The sequence below is a fragment of the Lactuca virosa genome, chromosome 6 (genome assembly GCF_052849685.1).
Source record: "Lactuca virosa cultivar CGN04683 chromosome 6, Lactuca_virosa_CGN04683_v6, whole genome shotgun sequence".
Taxonomy (NCBI): domain Eukaryota; kingdom Viridiplantae; phylum Streptophyta; class Magnoliopsida; order Asterales; family Asteraceae; genus Lactuca; species Lactuca virosa.
The window spans coordinates 245,197,436-245,203,435 of record NC_136431.1 but is presented as its reverse complement, the minus strand read 5'-3'; positions in this window follow the sequence as shown (position 1 = coordinate 245,203,435).

Below are 6,000 nucleotides of genomic sequence, written 5' to 3'. Positions count from 1 at the left end.
TAGTTATGAGTCATGGAGTTATTCAGTTAATCAAGGATTCAATTTCGAGGACAAAATTCTTATAAGTGGGGGAGAGTTGTAACACCATGTTTTTCGTATTATTATTCTTCAACGGATTAAACAAATAAAGACGTTGCGTATTAGTTAAATAGATAGGTGATGTAATCAATTAAGAGAGTGAATAAATGTTAAATATAATAGTTTATACAAATTAAGAATTCATAAGGGATAAAATAAAATTTTAAATGATAAAAAGAAGTTATGCGACCTAGGCTCCGACCACGTAGGCTACTGGTAACAATCACCGGAAGGAAACCTGAAAGGTCACAAGGAAAGGAAAACCGTCAGCCGCTCTCCGGGAGGAGATCCCAGAAAAACGCTCCGACGGTCAAGTCAGTAGAGTGAACGAGTGTAGAGGCTAAGGATTCGGGAAGGATAGCTTACCCATCAAGGCAGCGTGAATGTCCTTTTATAATGAGGATCATCCTCGATCCGGATGAAGGACAAGGACATGCGATCCCGACAAGATTCGTCATCCTTATTGGTGGATCGTATTCCTCGTAATGTCAGAGCTAACGATTGGCCCGAGCGATAATGCTCTGGATGTGCTCCTTGTCGCCTGTAGCCGTTATCTTTAGACTGTAGCGAAGGACAATGTTTGGCGAAGGAGGGGATCTTGCGCGGTCGCCCCGCTAGAGTCTTTGGCGGCCAGGGTGGCCGAGTCGGGCTTCGTCAGGCCTCGCTGGTAATTCCTCGCCGGGGACTCTCTTACTTCTGGCCCGCTCTGAGGGGCGTGTCATCAAGTCCCTCAGTCCAGTAGTCATAGCATATGCTAGCTAACTATGATGTTCTGGACATAACTATCGGTATACGTGTTGTGATTTCGTTTGTACGTTGCTTCGTTTTTGGTGATGTGACCGCTCGACATGCGCGGCGGTTATGTCAGCCATGTCAGGGATTTTCGTAAATCCCGCTCTTTTTCCCCTTATAGTTTGTGAGCAAATTTTCCCCAGTTCTTATCTTCTCTTCTCATTCTCTTTTCTTTTTCTTTTCTCATTGCATCTCTTTTATGCCTTCTTCTATGAGTTGATCCCCAATTCCTCCGAATTCACTACTCTTCAAGAGGCATACGGCCTTTCTCCGGCCGACGGAGTGGAGTTCCCGGCTGTTGGAGCTTCGATCACTTCGTTGTCATCTGGGAAGGTAGGTGTTTATCAAAAAACCTTCGACGCCGGCCTTCGTCTCCCACTGACCGATTTCCAAGAGAAAATACTCCGACATAGTGGATGTAGTGTTCAGATGTTGACCCCTGGTACCATCCACAAGATAGTGGCTTTCGAAATGATATGTCGGGCTAATGGCATCATTCCTGACTACTTCGTCTTTAAGTTCTTCTTCCGGTTTGCCGCCGCTAACGACAAGTACACTTTTTCTGCCCGCCGGGGTGTTCATAATCTCGTCCTTGATAACAAACCACCATAGAATTGGCAGGACAAGTGGTTATGGGTCAACCAGGAACTACTCGGCCAGGAATACCATCGGGCGAATGCTCTGTCAGGTGTTACTCCCAAACTGTTCCCTCATAACCAAGCGACTGCTGACTTCTTGCGCACTCTCCAGGTGGACATCGACACAATGTCTAAGCCGTTACTTGCTGGGGTTGGGATGAGTCCTAGTTGGCATGCCCGAAGGGAGATGTCTGCCATCTACACTATCTCTAATGGTGAGTTGTTTTGCTTCTTCTCCTCTTCTTCCCCATTCCCCCTCCCCCCCCCCCCTCTTTTTTTCTCTGGGGTAGGGAATACTTTATACTTGCTCTTTCTGCTTTCTTGTTTCATCGTTATTATTTTTCCTTTATATTTGATCTTTTTTTTACAAGTACGAAATGCTTTGTTTCCATGGACTCTGTTCTGCGAAAGCGATATCAGGGGAAGTTGGAGCATCGGGTAGTGCCCTTGTACGAGACTCTGCCTACGCCCTGCTGCTTGAGTGTCTCTACTATGGTGCCTCCACAGCCCGTGGGGAGCTCTACTGCGTCGGGGATCCAGCAGGTTTCCAATGTTGCCTTGACCCCTATCGTGATACCTCGCCCGTCAAGTGAGCCGCCCACCGATGGCGTGGTGGATAGTAAGGATGGGATCATTTCCAGTGTCCGCCGAGTTGCAGAGAAACGGAAGGCTGCTCAGGCGATGAACGGGCCAGCGCCTAGGGGCCGTTCTGGTGAGATTAGCCTACGTGTGGTGCAATGTCGTGGGCTTATGCGTCTACTATCTGCTGTTTCGCCACACTCCGGAGATGTATTGGTGATACCCGATGATGACGTTCAACAGTGTGAGGGTATCAAGGGGGCGTCTTAACAACCCATTGTTCATGTTCCAATTGCTTTGAGCCATGGTGTTAGTTCTCAGTATTCAGGGGATAGTGTTGAGCGGTTGTTCCACAAGCCTGCCGCTGTAAAGATCCCTCATGGTGTTCCTGTCTTTGTCCCGGGGTGGAATCGTCGCCCTGAGTCCCACCTGTCCATCCGTTCTGCCGCTTTGGAGTTTACTCATCATGCCGTTCCTCCTGCTACTATCGAGGATATGGACTCTATGAACAACGCCGCCCTTGCTCACAACCTTGCTTATGTTGTTGCGCAGGCCATGACTTACTTGGCTGCCGGATCTCGGCGCATACATCGCCTCAATGATTTGGAGCATGCACACTCTGCCTTAGTGGCGAGTGAAGCGAGTCTGAAGAGCGAGGTGACAGACCTTGGTGCTACCGTTCATCAACTCGATCATCAGAATAATTTATTGGTGTCGGAGAAGCTGGTGTTGGAGGATGTTCGAAGTGCTTTGGAGGCTCAAGTGGAATCTCTAACCCAAGCGAATGAAGGTCTAATGATACAGAATGAGAGCCTATAGCGTGATCTTTTCGATCGTGAGCGTGAGTTGGAACCGTTGAGGGCTGATCGCAGTTGGCTGCTGCAGGTTGGACTTGTGCGAGTGATGGACAAACTCATAGAGCATCCTGAGTTTACCGGGGTTATCAGTCTTATTCGTCACGCGGCGTTTGTTACGAGTGAAGAATTAGGCCGTGCTGGTTTAAAGGCGCAAGTTGATGTCGGGACTTATGATCCCTCTGCTAGTGATTCTCATTCGAGTCATTTCTCGGCCGTAGACGATGCTCTCCTGGCTTTTGCGACTATGGACTTTGCCGATTTGCTTGGGTTGGGCCAGCTGGATGTGGATGGGGTGAAAGGGTTGTGTGTGTTTGATGAATGTGAGGATGTGGGAACAGGTCTTGTTGAAGGAGGTGTTGCTGGAGCTGCTGGGGGTGGTGCTGGTGGGCTTGGAGCTGATGATGTTGGAACTAGTGCAGGTGGTGATGGTGTCTGAAGTTGTTTAGTGCTTCCCTTCGGGGTGTGAAAAGATTTAATGAAGCTTGGTTTTATTTTGTTTTGTTCTTGAACAATTTGTGGCCTTTAAGCCTGAATGGCTTTGTTTGTGTTTGTTTTTTGAACAATTTGTGGCCTCTAAGGTTTCATCATGTTATGCCAGCAATGTTTTGTAAAGGTGGATTTGTTTTTTTACTTTATGTTCCTTGTCTGAAATTCCAAACATGTCCAACCATCTTTGTAGGTTTTGTTGTTTATTATGACTCTATTTTGTCATTTTGTTGTGTATGCATGTGCATACACTAAGTATCCTCTGTGTTGTGTTTTTATCATACATACTCATTGTCCAATATCTCAAAACTAGTGTGTTTTCTTTTATTTATGTAATACTGATACGTGCAACTTTCCTTCACTACAATTCCCTATCGGACTGCTCTAAGCGTCCACCTGTTGGTCCGGGTGATCAATCCGGCCAAGGGATATCTCGCTATCTTCCCTTCTACATAGGGGCTTGTGGTCTTTGCTCAAAATTGGAACTTCCTTAAGTTCCTCGCATTCCATGTTCTTGGTATTTGTCTTCCTTCGAGTGTATCCAGAGAGTATGACCCGTTTCGGTGTGCTTCCACCACCTTGTATGGTCCTTCCCATGTCTGGCTCAATTTTCCACGGGGCTGTGCGTGGCTGACTTCGTTCTTCCGTAGAACGTAATCCCCGACCCGGAAGGCTTTATTCCTGACTCGCTGGTTGTAGTATCTTTCTGCTATTTTCTTGTAAGCGGCTTGGCACATGCTCGAGCGTTCTCGCCTTTCATCCAAGAGGTCTAAGCTTTCCCTTAGGCTCTCATCGTTCTCTTGTTTTTGGCAGTATTCCGTCCGTATTGAGCCTATCATTATTTCCGCTGGTAACATTGCCTCAGCTCCATAGGCCAAACTAAACGGTGTTTCCTTTGTACTGGTCCATGGTGTGGTTTGATATGAACAAAGGACTTTCGGTAGCTTATCTACCCAATTACCTTTTGCTTTGCCCAACCGCTTCTTAATCCCTTACACTAGCGTCCTGTTAGACACTTTTGTGTGTCCGTTAGCTTGGGGGTGCGCTACCGACGTGAACCTTTGCTCTATTCCTGTTTCAACACACCAGTTTCTGAAGGGGTTCTCAGCGAATTGCAGCCCGTTGTCACTGATCAAAACTTTGGGTGTCCCAAACCTCGTTATAATATTCTTCCACATAAACTTAATCATTTGTTTTCCAGTGATGCATACCAGTGGTTCGGCTTCTATCCATTTCGTGAAGTAGTCGACTGCCATGACTAGGAACTTTACTTTCCCCGGCGCCTCTGGGAAAGGGCCAACGATGTCGATTCCCCATTGATAGAAAGGCAGCGGACTGATTATGCTTGTCAACTTGGTTGGGGGTACTCCTGGTGCCAGTGAGAAGGTTTCGCATTCCATGCACGCTCGAGTTAACACAACAGTATCCTGATGTATGTCCGACCAATATAGCCCCATGTGTAGTACTTTACTCGTGAGTGCCCGTGCTCCTTCGTGTGCTCCGGCTGATCCTACGTGGGCTTCTCTTAGGGCCTTTTTCCCTGACTCTCCATCCATGTATTTGAGCGACGGGGCTGTGTGGCCTTTTCTATACAGCGCTCCACCCAGGATCGTGTATTGGGGGGCTCCTATCCTCGTTTTTCGGGGCTCCCCATGGTCATCAGGAAGTATGACGTGTTGCAAGTAATCTATGATGGGTGTCATCCAGTTAGGTTGTACCGTAGACATAGAATCGACTTGGGGCTCGTTGATACTTCTTTCTTTTAGCACCTCCACCAACACCTCCTTAGAGAGATATCCAAAACATGTTGATGCATGCTTGTTGAGGGCGTCTGCGCCAAATAATGCGACCTAGGCTCCGACCACTTAGGCTACTGGTAACAATCGCCGGAAGGAAACTGAAAGGTAACAAGGAAAGGAAAACCGTCAGCCGCTCTCCGGGAGGAGGTCCCAGAAAAACGCTCCGACGGTCAAGTCAATAGAGTGAACGAGTGTAGAGGCTAACGATTCGGGAAGGATAGCTTACCCATCAAGGCAGGGTGAACATCCTTTTATACCGAGGATCCTCCTCCATCCGCATGAGGGACAAGGACCTGTGATCCCGACAACATCCGTTATCCTTATTGGTGGATCGTGTTCCTCGTAATGTCAGGGCTAACGATTGGCCTAGGCGATAATGCTCTGGATGTGATCCTTGTCGCCTGGAGCCATTATCTTTGGATTGTAGCGAAGGACAACGTTTGGCGAGGGCGGGGCTCTTGCGCGGTCGCCCCGCTAGAGTCTCTGGCGGCCAGGGTGGCCGAGTCGGGCTTGGTCAGGCCTCACTGGGAATTCCTCGCTGGGGACTCTCTTACTTCTAATCCGCTCTGAGGGGTGTGTCGTCAAGAAGAAAGTAAATCCATTTTGATATTTTTAATAATAATAGAAATAATAATCAAAATAATGAAAATATAGGTATATTAGTCATTTAATTAAAATAAATGAATTTATGTTGAATATATATATATATATGTGTGTGTGTGTGTGTGTGTGTGTGTGCGTGTGTGTGTGTATGTGTGTTTATGTCTAGGG